Source organism: Petaurus breviceps, unplaced genomic scaffold, assembly GCF_028583685.1.
Source record: "Petaurus breviceps papuanus isolate PSGF00001 unplaced genomic scaffold, PetGlider_PUasm1.0 140, whole genome shotgun sequence".
Lineage (NCBI taxonomy): Eukaryota > Metazoa > Chordata > Mammalia > Diprotodontia > Petauridae > Petaurus > Petaurus breviceps.
The window spans coordinates 8535896-8559793 of NW_027185698.1; positions in this window are offsets into that span (position 1 = coordinate 8535896).

Below are 23898 nucleotides of genomic sequence, written 5' to 3' on the forward strand. Positions count from 1 at the left end.
CCATTCCCCAATTGAGTGCACCCCCTTAATTTCCAATTCTTTGCCACCACAAAAAGAGCTGCTATAAACATTTTTGTACATATGGGTCTTACTCCCACTTCTATGATTTCTTTGAGATATAACCCTAGGAGTGGTATTGCTGGGTCAAAGTATATGAAATTATTTATAGCACTTCGGGCATAATAACAGATTGCTCTCCAGAAAGGCTGGATCAGCTCACAACTCCACTAGCAATGCATTAGTGTTCCAATTTGCCCACATCCTCTCCAGCATTTGTCATTTTACTGTTTTGTCATCTTAGCCAATTGGGCTGGTGAGATGTGGTACCGCAGAGTTGTTTTGATTTCCGTTTCTCTAATCAATAGTGACTTAGAGCATTTCTTCATGTACTTATAGATATCTTTAATTTCTTTCTCTGCAAATGGCCTGTTCATATACTTTGACCATTTATCAATTAGGAAATGACTTGGATTCTTATAGATTTGACTCAGTTCTCTGTATATTTTAGAAATGAGTCCATTGTCAGAGACATAGGTTATAAAAATTCTTTACCAATTTCCCACCTCCCTCTTAAACTGGGTTACATTGGCTTTGTTTGTACAGAAGCTTTTCAATTTCATGTAGTCAGAATTATCCATTTTGCATTTTGTAATGTTCAGTAATTCTTGTTTAATCATAAAGTGTCCCTCTCCACAAATCTGACAGGTAAACTATTCCTTGTTTTCCAAGACTGCTTACAGTATTAACTTTTATGCCTAGATCATGCACCCATTTAGACTTCATTTTGGTATATGGAGTTAGATAATGGTCTATGCCCAGTTTCTGCCATACTATATTCCAGTTATCCCAACAGTTTTTGTCAAATAGTGAGTTCTTATCCCAAAAAACAGTGTCTTGGGGTTTATCAAACAATAGTTTCCTATAGTCGTTGACTTCTGAATCTCGTGTGCCTAATCTATTCCATTGATCCACTCCTCTATTCCTCAGCCAGTACCAAGTAGTTTTGATGACTGCTGCTTTATAATACAGATTTAAATCTGGTATAGCTAATCCACTTTCCCTATCATTTCTTTTCATTAATTACCTTGATATTCTGGACCATTTATTCTTCCAAATGAATTTTGTAACTATTTGTTCTACCTGTATAAAGTAGGGTTTTTTTTTTTTGGTAAATTAATTGGTATGGCACTAAATATATAATTTAATTTAGGTAAAATTGTCATTTTTTATTATATCAGCTTGACCCAGCCACGAGCATTTGATATTTTTCCAATTAGTTAGATCTGACTTTATTTGTGTGAAAAGTGTTTTGTAGTTGTGGTTATATAGGTCCTAGGTTTGTTGTGGCAGGTAGATTCCCAAATATTTTATAATGTCTACAGTAACTTTAAATGGGATTTCTCTTTCTGTCTCTTGCTGTTGAATTACATTGGAAATATATAGGAATGCCCAGGATTTATGTGAGTTTATTTTATATCCTGCAACTTTGGCAAATTTATTTATTGTCTCAAGTAGTTTTTTTAACTTGATTCTCTAGGATTCTCTAAGTATATCATCATATCATTTGCAAAGAGTGGTAGCTTTTTCTCTTCTTTGCCTAATTTGATTCCTTTGATTTCTTTTTCTTCTCTAATTGCTACTGCTAACATTTCTAGCAACAGATTGAATAAGAGGGGTGATAGTGGACACCCTTGTTTCACCCCTAATCTTATCAGAAATGCTTCTAGTATATCCCCATTATGTATAATATATGCTGATGGTTTTAAATAGATGCTACTTATTATTTTAAGGAAGGTTCCATTTATTCCTATACTTTCTAGTGTTTTTAATAGGAATAGATGCTGTATTTTGTCAAAAGCCTTTTCTGCATCTATTGAAATAATCATGCGGTTTCTGCTAGTTATATTGTTGATATGATCAATTATACTGATGGTTTTCCTAATATTAAACCGTCCTTGCATTGCTGGAATAAATCCTACCTGATCAAAGTGTATTATTCTTGAGATAAGTTGCTGTAGTCTTTTTGCTAGTATTTTATTTAGAATTTTTGCATCTATATTCATCAGGGAGATTGGTCTATAATTTCCTTTCTCTGTTTTATCTCTTCAGTACCATATTTGTGTCATAAAAAAAAAAATTGGTAGGACTCCTTCTTCACTAATTTTCCCAAAAAGTTTGTAGAGTATTGGAATCAATTGTTCTTTAAATGTTTGATAGAATTTACTAGTAAATCCATCTGGCCCTGGAGAATTTTTCCTAGGGAGATTACTGATGGCTCATACAATTTCTTTTTCTGAGATGGGGTTATTTAAGTAATTTACTTCCTCTTCAGTTAATCTGGGCAACTTGTATTTTTCTAAATATTCATCCATTTCCCTAAGATTGTCAAATGTATGTGCATACAATTGGGGAAAATAATTCCTAATTACTGTTTTGATTTCCTCCTCATTGGAGGTAGATTCACCCTTTTCATTTTGATACTCATAATTTGGTATTCTTCTTTCTTTATTTTATTACATTGACTAAGCATCTATCAATTTTATTGTTTTTTTTTATAAAACCAGCTCTTAGTTTTATTTATTAATTCAGCAGTTTTCTTAATTTCAATTTTATTAATCTCTCCTTTGGGCTTCAATATTTCTAATTTCATATTTAATTGGGGATTTTGAATTTTTCCTTTTCTAGGTTTTTCAATTGCATGTTCAATTCGTTGACCTCCCTTTTCTCTAATTTAATCATGTATGCACTCAGGGATATAAAACTTCCCCTAAAAACTGCCTTTAATGCATCCCACAAATTTTGGTATGTTGCCTCATTATTATCATTCTCTTGAATGAAGTTACTGATTGTTTCTATAATTTCTTGTTTGACCCACTCATTCTTTAGGATTGAATTGTTTAATTTCCAACTATTTTTTAGTCTGTCTTTACATGGCCCTTTATTGCATATAATTTTTTATTGCATCATGATCTGAGAAAGATGCATTTAATATTTCTGCCTTACTGCATAGAATTTTGAGGTTTTTATGTGCTAGAACATGGTCAGTTTTTGAGTATGTGCCATGAACTGCCAAGAAGAAAATATATTCCTTTTTATCCCCGTTCAGTTTTCTCCAGAGATCTATCATACCTATCCTCTCTAAAATTCTGTTCACCTCCTTAACTTCTTTCTTGTTTATTTTGAGGTTGGATTTATCAGTTTCAGAGAATGGGAAATTGTCTCCCACTAGTATAGTTTTGTTATCTATTTCTTCCTCTAATTCCTTTACCGTCTCCTCTAGGAATTTGGATGCTACACCACTTGGTGCGTATGTGTTAAGTAATGATATTGCTTCATTCTCAATGGTGCCTTTTAACAGGATATAGTTTTCTTCCTTATCTCTTTTAATTAGATCAATTTTTGCTTTTGCTTTATCTGAGATAAGGATTGCTACCCCCTGCTTTTTTTTTTTTTTACTTTAGCTGAGGCATGATATATTTAATCCAGCCTTTTACCTTTATGCTGTTTGTATCCCTCTGTTTCAGATGTATTATTTGTAAACAGCATATTGTAGGATTATGATTTCTAATCCATTCTGCTATCTGTCTCCATTTTATGGGAGAGTTCATTCCATTCACATTTATAGTTGTAACTGTTATCTGTTTCTTTCCCTCCATCCTATTCCCTCCCCTGTTAATGCCCATATTTTTATTGTTTTCCCTTCCCCCCTTAATAGTTTTCCTTTTGACCACCACCTCCCTCAGTATTCCCTTATCAGACCCCTTCCCTTTTCCTCCTTTTCCCCTTTACTTCTTCCCTCCCTACTAACCACCTCCTCCTTTTGTGTCCTTTCCCTCTCCTACTGCCTGTATGATATTTTTATACTTAATGAAATGTTATTTCTTCTTCGCACCAAGAGTGACAGGAACTAATTTCATGCAAAGCTCCTCTCCCTCCCCTCTTTCCCTCTAAAATGATATTTTTTGCGTTTCTTCTCCATAGAGTCCTATGCTTTACTGGTTGTTATTCCCTCCTGGCACCAAAACCAGTGAGGGAAAAGCTCATATGATTCTCATATCCCTCCCTTCTTTTCCTCTGCTATATTGTTTTTATACCTCTTTGTGTGGCATTATTTACCCTTTTCTACTTCATTCCCCTTCTTCCATTGCAGTCCCTTTGTCACCCTTAATAAGACTTTTTTTAATCGTCATTTTTTGTATTTTATACTCATACCCTCTACTTGTCTATAAACAGTTTGCTCTTATTAAATAGCAGGGTGTGTGTGTGTGTGTGTGTGTGTGTGTGTGTTTACCTTGTTTGCCTTTCTATGTCACTGTTTCATCTCGTAATTGGAAGTTGAATTTTCCATTGAACTCTGACTTTTATCATCAGGAAGGTCTGGAACTCTATTATATCATTGAATGACTGTCTCATTGCCTGGATGAATATGCTCAGTCTCATTGGGTAGGTGATCCTTGGTTGTATCCCAAGCTCTTTTGCCTTCCAGAAAATTGTATTCCACTGGTTCCGATCTTTCAGGGTAGAGGCTGCCAAATCCTGTAAGATCCTCACTGTGGACCCTCAATATTTGAATTATTTCTTTCTGGCCACTTGAAGTATTTTCTCTTTGAGCTGGTAGTTCTGGAGTTTGGCCGCAACATTTTGAGGACTTTTCAGTTTGGGATCTCTTTCAGCAGATGTCCTGTGGATTCTCTCGATTTCTATTTTATCCTCAGGTTTTAGTATCTCAGGGTTGTTTTCCTTAATGATCTCTTGGAGAATGTTGTCCAGGATCATTTTATCCTCATGATTTTCTGGGTAGGCCTATGATTCTCAGATTATCTCTCTTGGATCTGTTTTCCAGGTCAATTATTTTTCCATTGAGGTATTTTACCTCTTTTTCTAATTTTTCATTCTTGTTTTGTTTGACTAATTCTTGGTTCCTCGTAGAGTTATTTGTTTCAATTTGGTTGATTCTAGTTTTTAGCAAATCATTTTCCTTGGTTTTTGGAGCTCGTTTTCCATATCATAAACTTGTCTTTTAAGGGAGCTGTTTTCTACATTATAATGTTTTTCTAATTCTGAAATTTTGGTTTTGAGAGAATTATTCATTTTGTGTTCTATCTCTCTCATTTGGTTTTCAAAATTCCTTTTGAGCTCATCTAGGAGAGCTTTCTTTGCTTGGGACCCATTCCCTGTTGATGTTTCAGCGGTGGGTGTGGAGTCCACATTGTCTCCCTCTGTGTTTGGTTCCTCCCTCTCATGATAGTAGGACTCCAGAGTCTTTGTAGTCTGCTTTCTACCCATTTTGAGGCAGGGCCCTAGCCGTGGCCTTCCTCTAGTTATCCCAAGCCTTTACTGTACAGGGTTTTGCCCTGGGGCAATAGTTGCTATGTTTTCAGGGTCAGGTGGGGGGGGGTTTGGAGAAGGTGGGTTTCCCTCTGCCATCCTGATCTTTGGAGGTCCTGATAGGGTTTTTTTTTTTTATTTCTTGGCTATGAAGTGGAAATCCCAGGAGTATTTGCTGTTCTGGACATTTTGGTTCTTACCTTACTCTTTCCAGTTCCAGCTCTTTGGTGATAGGTCTGGTAGTGGCCCTTGTGGTTGGTGGGATGACTTGCCCCTGGAATTGATTAGGCCTCTTCTGGTCCTGCCTCTGCGGGCTACTTGCCTTCCAGGCCTGCCTCTGCATGCCACTCACCTTCCAGGCCTGCCTCTGCATGCCAGTTGCCTTCCGCCCCTGCCTCTGCACACCGCTTGCCTTCCAGGCCTGCCTCTGTGTGCCACACGCATCCAAATTCAGCTTTTTAAGGCATTCTTCTCCTCACTGGCTTTTTGGACCTCTTTTGTCATTTGAGTTAGTCTATTTTTTGAGGTGTTATTTCCTTCAGTGTATTTTTGGGTCTCCTTTAGCAGGCTGTTGACTCACTTTTCATGATTTTCTTGCATTATTCTCATTTCTCTTCCCAATTTTTCCTCACTTCTCTTACTTGATTTTCAAAATTCTTCTTGAGCTCCTTCATGCCTCTAATCAATGCATATTTTTTCTTGGATGCTTTTGATGCAGGAGTTCTGACTTCAATGTCTTCCTCCCACTTCATGCCTTGATCCTTTTGGTCCCCCAAAAAGTATTGTATGATCTGTTTTTGTTTCCTCTTCTTGCTCATGTTGCCAGCCAATTACTTGACTTTTGAGCTCTTTGCCATGGTAGAATTCTGCTTCCAGAATAGATAGACCTTTGTCCAAAATCACTGGGGCTTTCACAGCTGCTAGAGCTATTGGGAGGGTACCCTCTCTACAGGCTCTGGTTTACTGGCCACACACCCCAGGACCACCTCCCAAGACCACAATCCACATCCAAGCAACTTAAAGCAAAAGTGATTGATTACCCTCTGAATGGTTGCTTGGTCCCCCTAAGTTCTGCACGCCAGGAGCTCTATAGGCAGGCACTTGGTGCAGCCACCTCCACATGCCTACTTCTTCTCGCCCCAGGGTAAGGAGCTGGATCACATTCTTCCATACTCCTCTGTTCCAACAGAGTTCCACACTGACTTTTTACTTTGTCTTTAGTGTTTATGGGTTGAAAAGTCTGGAAAACATCACAATTGCTAGTGATTCACTCTCGTGAAGTCTGCTCCAGCAACTATTGTTTGGTATTGTCCCCAAGGCAGAACCACAGCTCACAGGGAACTGCACTCACCTCTCAGCATGCTGTGAAAGACTTTTCCTGTTAGCCTGCCAGGCTGCCTTCAGCAGGAGATTTGTTTCTCTCCGTAACTTTGTGGGTTCTGTAGCTCTAAAGTTTGTTTTTTACATGTATTAGAAGTGATTGGAGTGGGAGCTCACACCAAGTTTGTGCTTCTTCTCCACCATCTTGGCTCATCCCCTGTATATTCTTATCTATTACCAATCAATTTTCTTCAGAGGTCTAAGATATATAGCTTTTCTATTCATCTCCTTAAGTTCTTGCTTATTGGGGTTAGATTTATTTAGTCCTGATAGGGTGAAGTTGAGGTAAACCACTATTATAGTTTTGCTATCTGTTTCTTCCTATAAGTCACTTAAATTCTCCTCTAAGAATTTGAATGCTATACTACTTGTTGCATATATGCTTAGTATTGAGATTACTTCATTGTCTGTGGTTCCTTTTATCAGGATATAGTTTCCTTCCTTACCTATTTTAATTAGATCTATTTTTGCTTTTGCTTTGTCTGAGATGATAATTGCTTATCCCTGCTTTTTTTTTTATTTCACCCCTTATTTTTTTTATATCATCACCTCAACATCAACTTATGCTCACATCCTCTAAGTATATCCCTCCTAATTGCCCCCAATAAAGATACAGTTCTTAAGATTTATAATTTTCAACTTCCCATGTAGAGATGTAAATAGTTTAACCTTGATGAATAACATTTTTTCCCTTTTCCTGTTTAGCTTTTTATGCTTCTCTTGAGTCTTGTATTTGAAGACTGAATTTTCTGTTCAGCTCTGGTCTTTTGTTCAGGCAAGACTGAAAGTTACCTATTTCTTTGAATATCCATCCTTTCCCCTGAGAGATTATGGTAAGTTTTTCTGTATAGTTGATTCATGATTATAATCCAAGCTACTTTACCTTCCAAAACATCATATTCCAAGGACTCTCTTCCTTTAATGTAGGATCTGTTAACTGTCTCCACAATATTTAAATTGTTTCTTTCTGGAAGCTTGCAGTATTTTCTATTTAACCTGATCATTCTGGAATTTGGCTATCATATTCCATGGAGTTTTCATGTTAGAAACTCTTTCAGGAATTGAGCAGTAGATTCTCTCAACGACTATTTTACCCTCTTCTTCTAGGACCACAGGGCAGTTTTCCTTGATAATTTCTTGAAAGATGTTGTCCAGGCTCTTTTTTTTAAATAATGGCTTTCTGGTAGCCCACTAATACTTACAACATCTCTCCTGGATCTCTTGTCCAAGGCAGTTATTTTTTCCAATGAGGTATTTTACATTTTATGCTATTTTTCCTCTTTTTGATTAGGCTTGACTTATTGCTGATATCTCATACTCATAGCTTCTACTTGACCAATTCTGATTTTTAAGGAATTATTTTCTTTAGTTAGTTTTTGTACTTCTTTATCAATTTGACCATTCTACTTTTTAAGGAGCTGTTTTCTTGAGTGGATTTTTTTTTTCTGTCTGGCCAATTGTATTTTTTAAGTAATTATTTTCTTTAGTCATTTCTGTCCTTCTTTTTCCAACTGTTGACTCTCATTTCTTTTCTCAACTTCTTCTACTTCTTTTATTTGCCTTTAAAATTCTTTTTGAGGTCTTCCAAAAAAAATTTTGTGCTTGAGACTAATTCATATCTCCCATTGATGTTTCAGATGTAGGTATACTGACAGTGTTGTTCTCTTCTGAGTTTTTGTTTTGATCTTCTTATCACCACAGTAATTTTTTATGGTAAAATCCTTTTTTCTTCTTACTCATTTTTTGCCTATTTCATGACTTTTAAAGTTGCGTTCTGTTTCTGGGGCACAGAGAGCACTGTCCCAACCTTATTCTACTTAGGACCAGAGGCCTGGTCACTGGCTTTTTGTATTTGGGCCTCAGGTGCTGGTGGTATGCTCACTACCTAGGGGTGACCCAGCCTAGCTGTGCTTATTGTTACCTGATTTCTGGGACTGGAGACTTAACTTCTGAGCTGGGGCCAGAAGCCTCACAGGTGGCCTGCAGTGCCCTTGGCCAACTGAGCCAGGACTTAGGGGCCTTGGTTGCTAATCTGTGCTGTGTCTAAGAGCCTCTTGCTGGCTTGCTTGCACGCCATCTAAGCTGTGCTGTGCTCCCCTGTTACTGAAGTGAGACAAACCTTTCCTGGTATCTCAAACTGGAAAATAGTTTTACTCCATGTTTTTGTAGGTTCTGTCACTCCAGAATCCATTTAGAGGCATGATTTAATGTTGTTTCTGAGAGAAACTGGGGAGAGCTCAGACAACTTTCAGAATTCTCTCCATCATCTTAGTTCCACTCCTACAGCCTTTATGATGAAGAGAAAATATGATCAGACAGGTGACCTCTTCTTTCATGTTCCTCTTGGGAAACATATTGAGACAACAGAAAGAGAGATGAAGGGACTAGTCAATGACCTGAGTCTTCAGAACTTTGGAAAATAAGCCAATAATATGACTTTTGTAATCTTAGAGTGTATGCCTTTTAATCATATCACAAATGACTGGGTGCAGGAATAGCAATGTTGTACATTTTCGATAGCATGGATGAAGTCAAAATTATATATAGATGAAGTCAAATTTACAGTGTTGTAATAAATAAATTCCCCTTCTTGCCAATGTAAGGAATTCCTGGGTCTAGACATGATATACCAAAAAACTTTTAATCATACTGATTTTCTTCTACTTCTCTACTTTTAGATGAATACTTTCAATTTTTTCTAGTCAATAAATAAACACATTAATCAATAAATACTTATGAAGTATGTACTTTGTGCCAGAGACTGTACTAAGTTTTTTTTTCGTCATTGTTTTTTTCTCATTTCTTCCATCAGTCTCAGAATCCACTTTGACTTTGTTATTTCTGACAATGTGAATGAAAATAGGAGAGAGATTAATATTTTTAACATAAAAAACTTTTTAAAAGTTTTACTAATGTATTTTAAAATATAATACAGATTTTCAAATATATCCTCAATCCACATGGTTCCTCTTTTGTAACAAAGAAAAATGATAAAGCAAAACCACTTGTATGCAATGAACCACACTCAGTCTTTTTCCCTTTCCTATGGAGAGGAGGGAGATATATTTTGTTACCCATAGAAACAGTGTAACATCTGGAGTCAAATGCCTGAGTTAAAAACCCTATTCTGTCATTTGATGTCTGTATGATCATGGCTAAAAGAACAAATTTACCTGGTATTTCAATTAGTAAATATAAAAATGTAAAATGAGGAAATGGACTAGCTGATATCTGAGGATCCTCCTTGTTCTGTTATGTAACAGTTTGTAATTGTAATAAATCAATTCAACTTCATTTTAGTATTGTTCTTTTCTATGTTATTGAAGTTTATTCTTTTTCAAGCTTCAGTTTTCCTCTGAAGATTATACATGATCTTCCTTCAAATTTACTATATTCATAATTTTTTATGTAACTGTAATATTCTGTTACATTTATGCCTTACAACTTGTAAATATGGCTCCAATCAATGGGCACTCAATTGCTTACTAGTTTTTTTTAATAGCATAATCAAAGTAATGTGAATATTTTTGTATATAGGAGACCTCATCTGTATATGTCTTTGACCTAATAGGGTTTATGCCAAGTAGTAGATTCACTGAGTCTAAGGATATGTGTAATTTTAATTAGTCTAATCATTTCTAATCATTTTTCCAGAATGAATGGACCAATTCACAAATCAACAAGTAGTGTCTCCATATGCAGCCACTCCAACAATGACTATTTCCATGAAAAAATAAGCTCTTCAGAGACATTTTAGCACAGTATTCAGTATTTCTTTCCTCACTTGAAACTACATTTGACGGCCATAGTTCTGAGAGTAACATTTGCCATATGGACACTAACTAGAGATGCTGTCTATGAAAATTGCCTCATATAATCTCCTAAATGGTCTTACTCAAATTAATTTTCAGTTACTACTGAACTAGGCTATATTTAAACTAGATCATTAGGAAGTATTACTGGTGTTTAAATTTTATTGAACACATATGAGTTGAATTATATAAGGCTTAAAAGAATATTTGTATGTCTAATGATACTTTCTACCAGTATTGTTCTTAAAGCTTCATATTTTATAGAATTTTGACCCAAATATATATACTAAATTCATAATATCATTTAGAGTACTTGTTACTCTCTTTAATTATTTAGTCAGTATCCCAAGACCATTCATGCTACATCAATAGTTTTTAGCCTAACCTTCAGGACAGAAAAATTTGATCTCTAGGGTATATTTTACAGTTGCTCATTCTACTGTCCTATTAAGCTTCTAGTCTTGATGCCCAGTTTAATTATGTTTACTATATTTGAATAAGGTGGAGATGCAGAGAAAATATAGATGTATTGTGTAAAATGAGACAAAAAGAACTTATCTCCTGTGAGCAATAATTTTTTTTTAATGTTTTAATGACTTTACATTGTAAGTAGGGTTATCTCTGGGATATCATGGTACTCAGAGACATCTCTAAAGAGTACAAAGGGCACAAATCATACCAGATAGTCTTTCTCACTCCCAATATAAAGATAAAAGTGATATATATATATATAAAGATAAAAGTGAATTTAGGTTAAAATTAGTGCTATCTTTAAAGAGCACACACATACTCATACATGTCTAAATGTGTATGTAAGTAAGTATATGCATATGCATAAGTATAAATATGTATGTATATATAGAGAGGATTTATTGTCTTAGATCTTTTTCTCACACAAGTGGCATGGTGTTTTCCAAAGCATAGAAACCTCAGTAATTACCCTGATGCATTGTATTTCCAGAGAAGTTTCACTGTCCCATGATCTAGAGAATAAAAGAAGCTCATTGACTGACTAGTCCAGGAACTCTTAGCCGTTATTTATGGTATGGATCCCTTTGGAAGGTCACTGAAGCATTTAGAAAAAAAAAGTTTTTCAGTGCATAAAATACATATAATTACAAAGAAAGCTATGTTATATTGAAATAGTTAGCAAGATAATACAAAATATAACACAAGTTCTTAGACTTCAAATTAAGAACTCCTGATAATTCCCTTCATTTCACAGATGAGGAAGTGTAAATGCCCAGAAAGTTTAAGTGCCTTTGCAAAGGTCATAGAAAAGGTAATATACATCATAAGTAGAATTTGAACTCAAGTTCTCTGATCCAAAGTCAGGACTCATTTGTATGCTACACTGCATATGGCAGTTTACCATAAGTATGTATCAAATTTAAAATATCAGTTTAGAAATCACCAATATCTGTATTAAAAAGCAGTAATTATCAAAACAATCTGTTACTGGCTAAGAAGAAGAATGGTTGGTCAGTAGAATAGATTAGATACAAATTATATTATAGTAAATGACCATAGTAATCTAGTATATGTTAAACCCAAAGAATGAAGCTTTTGGAACAAAAAAAAATCATTATTTGACAAAAACTGTTGGGAAAACAGTATAGCAGAATCTAGGTATAGACTAACATCTCACACTGTATACTAAAATAAGGTGAAAATGGATACATGATTTATACCTAAAGGGTGATACCATAAGCAAATTAAGAGAGCATAGAATAATTTCTCTCTCAGATTTATGGAAAATGGAATTTAAGAACAAAGAAGATATAGAGAGCATTACAAAATGCAAAATAGATCATTTTGATTATATAAATTAAAAAAAAGTTTTTGCACAAATAAAATCAATGCAACCAAAATTATAAAGAAAACAAAACAAGGGGAAATTTTTGCAACAAGTATTTCTGGCAAAGGTCATATTTCTCAAATATATAGAATACTGAGTCAAATTAATAAAAATAAAAGTCGTTAACCCAATTGATAAGTGATAGAATGATATGAGCAGGCTGTTTTGAGATGAATAAATTAAAGCTATAGTCATAAAAGTGCTCTAAATCACTACTTGTCAGAGAAATAAAAAAAATATTAAAATAACTTGGAGGTACCATCTCACACCTATCCAAGGGACTAATATGATTAAAAAGGAACATGTTGGGTGTTGGAGGGGATGTGGGAAAAGTGGGACACTAATACACTGTTCGAAGAGTTGTGAATTGATGTAACCATTCTGTATAGCAATTTAGAACTATGCCCAAAGGGCTATAAAACTGTGTATGCTCTTTGATGCAGCAATATTACTATTAGGTCTATCTCTCAAAGACATTCAAAGGAAGGGAAAAGGACATGTTAGTGCAAAAATATTTATAGGAGCCCTTTTTGTGGTGACAAAGAATTGAAGTTAAGGGGAAGCCCACCAATTGGGGAATGGCTAAACAAGCTCCAGTATATGATTGTAATGAAATATTATTATACTATAAGAAATGACAAGCAGGATGATTTCAGATAAACCTTTAAAGACTTACGTGACCTGATGCATAATGAAGTGAACAGAACCAGAACTTTGTACACAGTAACAACAATACTGTAAGATGATGAGCTGTGAATGACCTAGTGATTCTCAGCAATTCTCAACAGTGATCCAAGACAATCCCAAACCACTAATGATGAAGTATACTATCTGCTTTCAGAGAAAGAACTAATACTGATTGAACACAGAGTGAAGCAATCTATTTTCATTTCTTTCTTTCTTCTTTCACCTTTTGTTTGAGTCGTCTTGCACAAAATGACTAATGTAGAAAAGTTTTACATAATTGCACCTATATTTATTGCTTATCATCTCTGGAAGGGTGGGAAGGGAAGTAGGGATGGAAGGATGGAATTTGGAACTCAAAATTTAAATTAAAATGTTACAAAAATTAGGAAAAAATAAAATGAAGCAAATAAGATGGAAAAAATAAATCATTTATACTATGTTGGTATTAGAGAGTTCCTTTTATGATAAAATTTGATTAAACAGCTTTTTCAAAAATCCAATTGAAAAGAAATGTTTCTAAAATCACATTTCAAAGTTTAATCAGGATGTGATAAATCTGGGCTACACTTTCATACACTATACCAGTTGACCACAAACAATAACATCTCCCACCATGTTGGTATGGCTTTCATTTCAAGCCTAATAAGAGATTGCATGTCTGCCCTTTGAGAATCAATACAACTAGACCTGCATCAACTTTTCATGACATTGTCTACAGAGTGATGAATTTTCACAACAGCAACTTTTGCCAAGTTACAGATGTTGTGATCTCTTTTAGCAAAAGAATTAAATATTTAAATTACTGAAGTATCAAAGATAAAAATATTCCCCATGGTTTTCCCACCTGGACCAGTACCTCCATAATGGACCTGAAACTCTCTATCTCACACCTGGTTAATTTGCTTATCTTGGAAATTCTTGCCCTAGAGCTTAAGCAGGGGAATTGGTTCCTGAGTGATCACACTCTTAGTGTACTGGAACAATTTAAAGGTCATAGGTACCAGACCCTGTTTTATCTTCACATCTTATCCAAATACCTGTCTATCTCTCCAGGCCATCTTATCACTTAACCTTCCAGGAATATTGCTGCTTTTCCCATTCCACTCCCTTTTCCTTGGACTTCACTACCTTAAAAGGTATCTTCCTTTATTAGAATGCAAGTTCCTACAGGACAAGGACTATCTTTTTATATTTATATTTCTAGAACATAGCATAGTGTGTGGTTTATATAAAGTCTTAATAAATATTTGGTGATGGTAGTTTTATTGGTGTTGTTATCATTTGCCCATTCTAAATGCCACAGATTAAAGAGGTGTGATAGGGGGGCAGAGTCAAAACGGTGGAGTAGAAACAGGACTTCGATGCATCTCCCACTCCCACTCCCACCTCCTCCAATTCATGTAAAAGGTGACTCTGGAGAAATTTTGGAGCTACAGAATACACAAAATGCCACAAAGAAGCTAACTCCCCTCTGAGGACAGCCCAGCAGGCTGGCAGCAAGCAGCCAGTGCAGGGCTCTGGAAGCCAACCCCAGCCCCACTTGAGCTGGAAGTTTTAGGCCTAAGGCAGGCCTGATGAACGGCCAGCTGGAGGGAGTTCAGATCACCAGCATCTGTGGTGTTTTCCATATTTATCAACACATAGATACTAAGGACAAAGTGAGAAGTCAGTGCAGTGTGGACTTTGGGATCCAGTAGTTGGAAGTGCTGTCCATACTTTGACCCCAGGGCAAGAAGCAGCTGAGGTGCAGGGGTCATGCAGCTGCAGCCATGTGGCAGCTTCAGCTTTGGGCTTGCAGATTGTAGGGGGACCGAGCAACCAGTATGAAGGGTAATCACTCTTCTTTAACCTGCTTGGATCTGGATGGCAGTTTAGGGTGGTGGTCCTGGGGTGTGTGACCAGCTTGCCAGAGCATATAAAGGCTTCAGAGAGGGCACCCAACTAATTCCTTTGGGAGCTGATAAAACCCCAGTGATTGGGACGAAGCTTCCCTGTCTGTTAGTAGAGACCTACTGTGGCAAAAAGTCCCAAAGTGAAGTAATTGAGTAGCAATGTGAGCAAACGAGGGAAGCAAAGCAAGCAGAGCAACCCAACGTTACACTCCTATTTTGGGGACAACAAGGATCAAAGCATGGAAGAGGAGGCAGACAGTGAAGTCAGAATTCCTGCACCAAAAGCTTCCAAGAAAAATATGTGCTTGTTATAGGCCATAGAGGACCTTAAGAAGGATTTTGAAAACCAAATAGGAGAAGTGGAAGAAAAATTTGGAATTGAAATGAGAACGATACAAGAAAATTATGAAATGAGACTCAGCAACCTGACTGCAGAAAATAACAGCTTAAAAATAGACTAACTCGAATGGCAAAAGAGGCCCAAAAAAGCCAATGAGGAGAAGAATACCTTAAAAAGCCTAATTTGCTAGATGGAAAAAGAATCTCACAACCTCACTGAAGAGAATCATTCCTTCAGAATTAGATGGGAGAAAATGGAAGGTAGTGACTTTATGAGAAATCAAGATACTATTAAACAGATCCAAACAAATGAAAAAAAAAAGACAATGTGATATATCTCATTGGGAAAACCACTGACCTGGAAAATACATCCAGGAGAGATAATTTTAAAATTATTGGACTACCTGAAAGTCATGATCAAAAAAGAATGGAGAAATTATCCTTCCCAAAATTCTCAAGGAAAATTGCCCTGATGTTTTAGAACCAGAGGGCAAAGTAGAGGTTGAAAGAAACCACCAATCACCTACTGAAAAAAATCCCAAATAGTAAACTCCTAGGAATATTATAGCCAGGTTCTGGAATTCCCAGATAAAAGGGAATATATTACAAGCATCCACGAAGGAAAAAATTGAATATTGTGGAAATACAATAAGATGTCCATTTTGACATATATTTCCCCTCCTTACTGCCACCCTACATATTTTACAATAATAAAATGGAAATGTAGAAGCCATTTTGACAATGTAAAACTTTGAATTCTATCCATATATCTTTGAAAGGTTTAATTATGTTTGGAAAGGCGATCAAAATGTAGGTAAAATAATCCATATGTGGAAAAAGAATCAATAATCAAAGGAATTATACACAAAATGGAAAGAGAAGGATCTAGCTAGTACAGTAGAAACAGCATGGGCTCTGGAGTCAGAGGACCTAAGTTCAAACATCAGGTATATTACCTTGTGCAAATACCTTCTATTTACCCTGGGTCTGCTTCCTCATCTTTAAAATGAGTGGTGCTAGACTAGATAGCTGTCCCTTATAGCTGTAGGTCTATGGTCCTATGAAAAGTACATTTTGAAAGATGTTATATCATAAGAGTTTGATTGAAAACTTTGATCAATCTAACCAGAAAGAGTTATTTTGTGTAATGATAATAACAATTAAGTTCACAATGATGTTAAAATTACCAGAGTCACTTCATTACCTAATCTCTTATTCTTCTAGACTGAGACTAAACTTCATGTCCTGAAGTATATTTGGTAATTGTCTCATGTTGCCATTGACTAGAGAAGGAGAAGGAAAACCACTTCACAATCTTTGGCAAGAAAACCCCATGGACAGTATTAAAATGATAAAAGGAATGACACTGGAAGATGAGCCCTTCAAGTCAAAAGGTGTCCAGTATCCTAGTGGGGAAGATTGAAGGACAGCTACAAGTAGTGGCTAGGCTAAAGCTGAAAGGAAACTCAACCCTAGATGCATCAGGTGACAAAATGAAACTGATGTTATAAACATCAATATTGTATAGGAACTTAGAAAGTAAACTCTATGAACCAAGGTAAGATGAATATATTTAATATAATTATTTAACAGAATTGATATTATAAGATCCATTCAATTAATATTATAAGATTCCATCCAGGTGACAGAAAGATTAAACATTGAAACCTTGGGTGTTGGTGAACTTAGATGGACAGAATGGGTGAATTTAATTCAGATAATCACCTCATATGTTACTATGGACAACAATCCCTTAGAGGAAATGGAATGGCCTTTGTAGTCAATAAAAGGGTGAGAAAAGCAATACTTGGGTATAATCTTACAAAATGATGGAATGATATCTATTTGAATTTAAGGCAAATCATTCAACACCACAGTAATAGAAATCTTTGCTCTAACCACTGATTTCATAAAAGCTAAAGTTGAACAGTCCTGTGAAGACCTACACCATCTTCTAGAAATAACCTCTCACCCCCCCCCCAAAAAAAAGAAAAAAATGATGTCACATAATAAGGGACTGCAATGCCAAAGCACCAAATCACAAGAAAATTGGAACAATAGGCAGGTTTGGCCTTGGAGTATAAAATGCAGCAGAGCAGACACTCAAGATTTCAGTAAGATAACTCATTTGTCATAACACTGTTTTTCAACAACCCAAAAACAATTCTACACATGGACTTTACCAGATAGTCAATAATGAACTCAGAGTTATTAAATACTTTTCAGCCAAACTTGAAGAAGCTCTATACGGTCAAGTATAGAGACTTGGAAGAACTTTGAATTAAATCGTGAGGTTCTTATAGCAAAATTCAGAATTAAATTGAAGAAAATAGGAAAAACCATCAGACCTTATAAGTATAACCAAAAGCCCTCCCCCCCTTATGAATATGAGTTGGAGGTGTCAAAGATATTTGAGGCAATATATCTAGTACATAGAGTGTCTGAAGACCTATGGACAGAGATTTGCAGTATTGTACAGGAAGTGGGAGCAGCAATACCAATAAAAATCCCAAAGAAAAAGAAGAGCAAGAAAGCAAAATGGTTGTCCAAAGAGGCTTTACAAATAGCTGAGGAAAGAAGAAAATGGAAAGAAAAAAGGCAAAGATATATCAAAGTGAATGACAAATTCCAGAGAATAGCAAGGAAATATAAACAAAGAGTTTTCTTCCATGACCAATTCAAAGAAATAGAAGAAAACAATAGAATGAGAAAGACGAGATTTCCTCAAGAAAATTAGAGAGACCCAGGGAAAGTTTCATGCAACCATGGGCATTATAAAAGATGAAAAAAATGGTAGAGATTTAACTGAAGTAGAAGAGATTAAGAAGTGACAAGAATACACCAAAGAGTTATAAAAGAAGGATCTTAACATCATACATAAGCATAATGATGTGGTTACTGATCTACAGCCAAATAAACTGGAGAATGAAGTCAAAAAGGAGTTAGGAAGGATTTTAACAATAAGGCTAGTGGAGGTGACAGAATTCTTCTGAGCCATTTAAAATTGTAAAAGAGGATGCTGTTAAAGTGCTCTACTCAGTATGACAGAAAATTTGGAAAACTCAACAGTGGCTACTGGCTTGGAAAAGATCAGTTTATGTCCCAATCCTAAAGTAGGGCAATGCCAAGAAATGTTCAAATTGCTGAACAATTTCACTCCTTTCACATGCCAGCAAAGTTATGCTTAAGACACTGCAGCTAAGCTTCAGCAATATATGAACTGTGAATTACTAAAAAGGCAGACTGGTTTTCAGAGAAACAGAGGAACTAGTGACCCAATTGCCAAAATTTATGGATTGTAGAGAAAGCAAGAGAGTTCCAGAAAACAAAACAAAACATATACTTTTGCTTCATTCACTATACTAAAGACTGTGACTATGTGGAGAACAACAAAATATGGCAAGTCTTCAAAGAGATAAGAGTGCCAGGTCATCTGGCTTATCTCCTGAGGAACCTATAAGCAAACCAAGAAGCAACAGTTAGAACCAAACATGGAACAATTGATAGGTTTAAGTTTGCAAAAGGAGTAGACAGGGATAAATATGTCACTTTATTTAAGATATATGCAGAGTCTGTCACATGAAATGCTAGCCTGAATAAAATCAAAAAGTCACAAGTAAGGTTGCTGGGATAAATATCAACAATTTCAGATATTCAGAGAATACCACTATTATGGCAGAAAGTGAAGAATTAAGAAAGCTCTTGATGAGAATGAAAGAGAAGAGTATAAAAGATAGCTTGAAGCCATATATATATATATATATGTATATGTATATATCACTTCCTGGCAAACAGAGGGAGAAGAAATAGAAGCAGGATCAGATATCCAATACATATTCTTGTACTAAAAGATCACTGTAGATGGCAAATGCAGCCATGAAATTAAAAGACACTTGTTCTTAGAAGGAAAGCTATGGCAAATCTGAAGAGCATACTAAGAAGCAGAGATACCGCCTTACCAAAAAAGGTTTTTATAGTAAAGGATATTTTTTTTCTAGTTAGCAATGTATGCCTGCAAGAGTTGGACTATAAGGAAAGCTGGAGTGCCATAGAATGAGCACTTTCAAATTGTGGTATTGGAGAAGATGTTTGAGAATCCCTTGGATATGAAGGAGGTCAAATCCGTCAATACTTAAAGAAATAAAATCAGGCTATTCACTGGCAGGTCATATACTTAATCTGGAGTCTAAATACTTTGTCCACAAAATGAGAAGATGGGACTTATTGGGAAAGACCTTGATATTGGGAAAGATTGAAGAAAAAAAAGGAAAATGGAATAGCAGATGATGAGAATGATATCAAATAGCATGAAAACAATGAACACAAACTTGGATAGATGTCAAGTTGAGGATCAAAAGGCCTGGTATGCTATGTTCCATGATTGAGTGACTCAACAACAACCACAAGAACAGCAACAGTCATCAGAATCTATCTTCACCCAGTATCAGTTAGTGATAGCTCGCTGCTTAATTTCCTTACCACTTGGAGCTGCTCAGTGGCTTCTTTGTTCTGCTACGATTACCTTATATTAGCAGTATTATTTAACTTACATTACACTAATTTTACATAAGGTATACATAAGTGTACCTAAGTGCAATACTCTAGGTATACTTTAGTATAATTAACCTCATTACACTAATCATATATAAGGATCCCTGTGGACTACACGTGACTTACTTTTAAAATATTATATTGTTTGTTTTATTGTATTTTTATATATTTTGTTAAATATTTCATACTTAAATTTTAATCTAATTTTTGTCATATTGTTGTGGGCATTATGCCTTCCCTGGCTATGTTTTACCCTTCCACCTTACAGCTATTTCCTACATTCAATTGCTGATGTTGAACCCTGCTACTGCCTGGGTGGGTTATTTTACTTGCCTTAGAATTCATATCCAGTAAATCAACAACATTACTAAAAATTCATATTTGATTCAATTTAATAAGGACTCATTGATCATTTCCTGTGTATAAGACACTGCATGCACTGCATATATAAATACAAAAATGGCACACAATTCCTTCATTCAAGGAAGTTATATTCCACATTTGGGTACAACTTAATCCTAGATGTGTAAATGTAAAATTATTGGAAGAAAAATACTAATGCCTAAGCATGGATTGGGCTAAGAGATATATAATGTCAGTGATGTGAAGCAGCCCCTGTACTTCAAGGGTTTGCAGTTTAATCCAAACTGTGTCAATATAAAAATACATAGACTATGTCTACACATTGAGCAAAACAGTCGGATGAAAAGGGGAAAGTTCAGTCAGACATTTATATATAATGCCAGAGATCCAAATGGCATCATGTAGAGTAGAGTGGAATGTTTGTTCTGCTCATTCTTTCATTTTTTTATCCAGCTGTTTTGGCATTCTTTAGACACAGTTATAGAGTAAGGTGAATGGCTAACATAAACAGACAGAAAGCTTTTTAACTATATATAAAAGGCAATTCTTTTGGCTACTGTTGGGGTCTTTTGAAAATCTGAATGTGTCCTAAGGAGAAAAGACGTGAAAGAAAAAAAAAATCCACACAAATGTAATACACACAAAACATCAGTTACTAAAGGCAGACAGGATGAAGACTGGTTATAGTAGGAATCACAGAAGCTCAAAGGGCAGAAAGAAATAGGGCAGAAGAGAATACAAAGAAACTTTCTTTAAATCTAGAAATACCAAATACAATTTCAATTCGGTTGATTTAGCCAAACAGATGGGTAGATGAATAATGGCCTTGCCCACTATTCCCTTTAGCTTAATCTGGTTTACAGCACAGGTGAGTAAAACTCATCTTTTGAACATCATTGAAGAATATTGTGGGATCTTGGAAATCTTGGGGTCTCTCTCAGAGAACCTAATAGCTGTGACTTACTCCTCAGAGATACTTACCAAGTAATATCACAGATATTGTAACCATGAAGAATACTCAGTTTATTTCACTTAAAGAATATTTCTTTCCCTAAAGTAAGCTGTATTATACGATCTCCTTGGAATTATTAATCTTATTGGGCATTTGTCTCATTCTGAATAGATGCTCAATTTATGGCACAAATCATGGTGACTCTCTGCTCATTTCCTAGATTAAAGTAAACCTCATCAGTAACTGGGTATGAAACCTTATGAAAAACACCCTCATAATTAGCAAGTCTGGGATGCTGCCTCCCACCAGACAGGAATATTAACACCCAAAGAAACATTGTCTCCTGGGTCATGGTACCCTTACACTCTCTCCTTGACACCATCTCTATCTCCCTGTTGCTTTTCTCCACAGGTGATGATGAGGAACCATATAAATTCATCAGCCTGTGACCATTCACTTTGAATGGTCCTAAAGGAAATAATCCTATTGAACAGCTGGCATCTCACTGCACCTTGTAGACAGTTCACAGTAAAAACACCCATTTAATTAGGAAGTGAGTCATTGCTTTTGCACAGACTAAAAAGTGTACAATCTCTGCCTCTTTCCATTTCTAATTGGTGGAAGGGTTGACTAGGTCGCTAAAGGTTTTGATGCTCAAGCACACTATTTTCCATGGTTATCAAGAATAAAATGAAAATAGAGCCTATTTTCAAAAAATCACTGTTGACCAATGAAAGTTCAGCCTGGTATACCTGGGATGAAGTCCAGAAATCCTGCAAAAAAATTTTTTTTGATTATTTGCTGCTTGTATTTAATTGAATTTATAGAATAACTAAAGCATTCATGCAGATAACTTAGCTGTTCAGAAATAACCTAAGCCTTAACAGAAAACAAAATGAGCAGTAATCAAAAACTATTGACTGGAGTAATGCTAAGGAGTAGCATTTAACAGTCCAAAATATTTAAATAACTTGACTTACTTCTTTCATTCTTACAGAAAAGAAATGTTATAAAAATAACATTCTTATAATTAAAAATACGGAGATGAACCCTGAAGGATGTGTTCCCGCTAGCTCACCAACATCAATACAATCTCACCTATGTGATAAACTACCCTGATAAATCACATAAGTGGTACTGTGGTGATGATGTATTATGTCATACAAATGCATCACCATGCTCAGTGTAGTGCTTTATTAATATAATAGAGCATCAATATGATGGGATTTTGATGATGTACTATTTTTGGTAATATAGAGCTGGCAGAAAAGACATAGGTCTCACAGCTGTGTTTTATAACCTCTATAATATTTATAAATATGTCCTCCCTGATATTCATACACACAGATACATGCATACACATATGCATATATAGTATGCGATGTTTAAAATAGGATAAAATAGGGAAATTTGATTCTTTTGATGAATAAGTTTAGATTCACAATAGTAGAATTACTGAATAGAGACTAAGCTAGGGTGACCTATATCAGTGGAGAGCCCCATAAAGTTCTTCCTCATAAAGAGCTATATGCTATATAGACTGGCCTAAGCTAGACCTTGTCAAAAATGTTATTTTCCTCTCTTCCCCTAAATGCTAACTCAAAATTGTGAAATACATACAACTATATTTATCACGTATTAAAGTCTCAAGAGATGAAATACAAATAATAATCAAGGATTATAGTTGGAAATTGTAATATTATGAATTATTAAGACTATATATATACTTCATTAAGGGATACATGGTGATGATAACTCAACTTTTAAATTTATCTCTCAAATAACTTTAATGATTATAGTTATTTGTAGCATATACAAACTTTTTATTATATTTTATTGAGATGAATATAAAAATACATTTATATTTGATAAGCACACACATTTGGTAAAGGGAAAAAGCTGATAGTTTGCCCTGTAGGGAAGGGTAAACCATTAAAAATTAAGAAAAAGCATGGTGAATGTTCCAGGAAAAAAAGATAATCCATACACACACAACAATAATGTGCTCAATTTAAAAGATAATTAATAGAGGATTTGTTTTTTCAGAAGGTTCAGTTGCATCACAAAAGTTTTAAAGCTCAAGGAACCTTAGAAATTACTTTAGTCACCTGATTTTACAGTGGTAAAATTGGGACATAGAGTGATTAAATGACTTTTCAAAAGTCAAAATTATTACAAGGGGCTACCGTGTTTCCCTGATAATAAGACCTATCCCGAAAATAAGCCCTCCCCTTGCTGTGTAAGATTCCTCTAAAATAAGCCCTCCCCCGAAAATAAGCCCTATTGAGATTGCTGCTGTAGTGAAGGTGATCCCTTGCGCTACACGCTACATTATGGTACCCTCTGTATGCACTGCCCCCCCCCCGCCCTCGGTGAAACACACACTGCGCTACGAGCTGCATCCAATCAGAGCTGCAGCAGTGAGCGCGTCATCCTGTTCTTCCCCAGTGATTTGCTTGCTGGCGCCATTGAGAGCAGTGCCGCGGAGGAGAGCTGAGGCAGGACAACATAAAAACCCGGTATGTAAGCGGGAGTGAGGGGGAATGATGGAGGATAAAAAGGGCACGATGGAGGAAAAAAGAAGAACTCAGGGGGCATGATGGAGTGAAAAGAAGGACTGATGGTCATAATTTTATTATTCTGTCTGTTTTGACCCCCAGACATGAGTACAAAAAGGAAGAGCTACCATATACTTTTGAGTATAAGAAAGCAATTGTAGAGGAGTCACATGGCAAG